We start from the raw sequence: 2,500 nt of genomic DNA, 5'->3' as shown, positions 1-2,500 counted from the left end.
TAAGATTGCTGCCTATACTAGAGTTTGCACACCTCATTATTAAGAGGCCAGTACACGCAGTAAGAAGTCATTTTTAGACAGTCTTGAGCAGCAGAAAATCACTCCAAAGTTGTTTGTTCAAAATTGAATAAAGACTGCGATTTTCGGTATCACAGCTACACTGAAACCAGGCTAAGGGCCACTACAAACACACAGTAGCTCTATAACATACAACTAGGCTCAACCGAGATTTGAACTCGGATCACTGGATTCAAAGTCCAGAGTGCTAACCATTACACCATTGAACCAGTTTGAAGTACTAGCAGGAAGTTGGGAAACAGTTTCTGATTTGATATCAGCCCATGCTGTAAGTTGTAGGCGCATTTTCTTTTACAAAACTTAGCTAAATTCAAAGTGAGCACAAACGAGCAGACACAAACCAGGCATAGCAAGCTAATGCTGCACAGGCAAACAAGAAAATCAGTATGAAACTCAAAGGATTAATAAGCATGCAAGTTGTACACATAGGGAAAGTCACCCACCTTAACCTGATATTGTCATAAACTGCAGTGAACAACTGGTGTTGCCTACCATTCAACTTCCTCACCACTAAAACAAGTGATGCCATGGTCCTGCAGCAAGCATTCTACCTGTGGTTCCGTGGTAAAATAGCTAGCAGCCTGGACTTGTAATCCTGCAATCTGAGCTGAAATCTCAAAGGGACCTGACTTTGGGAGACATCAAGTATTGATATGACGGTACCAAACTATTGGAAAGGTGCCAATTGATTGTTGGCAATCAGACCAAGATGACAGTCTGTCGCAAGTAGTTTGATCACCCAGTTTTCTGTGAAAATGTTTTTATTAATCATTATTTTGGTGTCGCAAGCCTAGATAACTAAGAAACACATTGTCAGGATGGCCGAGCGGTCTAAGGCGCTGCGTTCAGGTCGCAGTCTCCCCTGGAGGCGTGGGTTCGAATCCCACTTCTGACAGATTGTGCTTTTCCCTGCAACTGTTGTCTGTAACATGATGTTGGGATAGAACACTTAGCATGTCAGGAGACAAAATGACAAGTAAATACCGTGCTCAGAGGACAGCTTCGGCATTCCATACTCTGTGTTCAGACAGAAGTAGGAAGTCCTAAGAAGTAGGCTGTCTCCAAATGCTGGACCACAGCTTTATGCCTATGTGGCTCTGAGCATGCAATTAACAATACTGTTCTTGGCAGTTGTTTACTGTTTTAGCTCAGCAAGTAAAGGTTTCTTTTTCACGGTATCGTATGTTTGGCTGTTCTTTCTTGATGCCTTCTATGTCCTATTCTCTGCACTTTAACATCTATACATGATGATGGCATGTAAGAAAATGTTTCCCTACTCACTCTAGAAGGAATGCAGTGGTTCCATGGTGTAATGGTTAGCACTCTGGACTCTGAATCCAGCGATCCGAGTTCAAATCTCGGTGGGACCTGGTTTTGAAGTGGCATGGCAAGTCCAAGGCAGGCCAAGCAACAAGGATTATAAAATTCACGCAACTCTTGCAAGTAGTTAGATCACCCACTTCTCACAGCTACGTAGTGTTAATGTTTGTTTGGTACATTTTGAACAGAAATATACTGCCTCAATCACCCCCAGCCGTCCCCCCTCAAGTATATACCCACTTTGACTTGTTAAAATGTTTTTATTAATCATTATTTTGACGTCCCAAGCCTAGATAACTAAGGCACACATTGTCAGGATGGCCGAGCGGTCTAAGGCGCTTTAGGTCGCAGTCTCCTCTGGAGGCGTGGGTTCGAATCCCACTTCTGACAGATTGTGCTTATGATGTTACAGGCGCCAGTGAGACCTGAGGGGTCATGTAGTCATTCAATCCTCCTGAAGGATCCCATACTCCAAACATGACAGTAGCAACCAGGTCATTAAGAGTGCAATGGTTTTGAGTCAGATGGATGACTAATGTTTTGAATTCTGTCTAGTGGAAAGCATAAAAATGTAGTTTCACTAAGATTGCTGCCTATACTAGAGTTTGCACACCTCATTATTAAGAGGCCAGTACACGCAGTAAGAAGTCATTTTTAGACAGTCTTGAGCAGCAGAAAATCACTCCAAAGTTGTTTGTTCAAAATTGAATAAAGACTGCGATTTTCGGTATCACAGCTACACTGAAACCAGGCTAAGGGCCACTACAAACACACAGTAGCTCTATAACATACAACTAGGCTCCACCGAGATTTGAACTCGGATCACTGGATTCAAAGTCCAGAGTGCTAACCATTACACCATGGAACCAGTTTGAAGTACTAGCAGGAAGTTGGGAAACAGTTTCTGATTTGATATCAGCCCATGCTGTAAGTTGTAGGCGCATTTTCTTTTACAAAACTTAGCTAAATTCAAAGTGAGCACAAACGAGCAGACACAAACCAGGCATAGCAAGCTAATGCTGCACAGGCAAACAAGAAAATCAGTATGAAACTCAAAGGATTAATAAGCATGCAAGTTGTACACATAGGGAAAGTCACCCAC

The 2,500-nt window shown here is 42.6% G+C and overlaps 4 non-coding genes across 4 annotated transcripts; 2 read left to right on the top strand and 2 right to left on the bottom strand.

The window, feature by feature from the left end:
* Positions 1 to 215: 215 nt before the first annotated feature.
* trnaq-uug (transfer RNA glutamine (anticodon UUG)) lies at positions 216 to 287 on the bottom strand. The gene has a single exon. It is a non-coding gene; the product is annotated as a tRNA-Gln (tRNA).
* Positions 288 to 890: 603 nt separating this feature from the next.
* trnal-cag (transfer RNA leucine (anticodon CAG)) lies at positions 891 to 973 on the top strand. The gene has a single exon. It is a non-coding gene; the product is annotated as a tRNA-Leu (tRNA).
* Positions 974 to 1,376: 403 nt separating this feature from the next.
* Positions 1,377 to 1,448, top strand: trnaq-cug (transfer RNA glutamine (anticodon CUG)). The gene has a single exon. It is a non-coding gene; the product is annotated as a tRNA-Gln (tRNA).
* Positions 1,449 to 2,194: 746 nt separating this feature from the next.
* Positions 2,195 to 2,266, bottom strand: trnaq-uug (transfer RNA glutamine (anticodon UUG)). The gene has a single exon. It is a non-coding gene; the product is annotated as a tRNA-Gln (tRNA).
* Positions 2,267 to 2,500: the final 234 nt, after the last annotated feature.

This window comes from Semicossyphus pulcher, unplaced genomic scaffold (genome assembly GCF_022749685.1).
Source record: "Semicossyphus pulcher isolate SPU_LCO1_2020_fin unplaced genomic scaffold, fSemPul1.0.p SCAF_20, whole genome shotgun sequence".
Lineage (NCBI taxonomy): Eukaryota > Metazoa > Chordata > Actinopteri > Labriformes > Labridae > Semicossyphus > Semicossyphus pulcher.
Note: the sequence above shows the minus strand (reverse complement) of the source record. Positions and strands in the feature narration are given on the sequence as shown.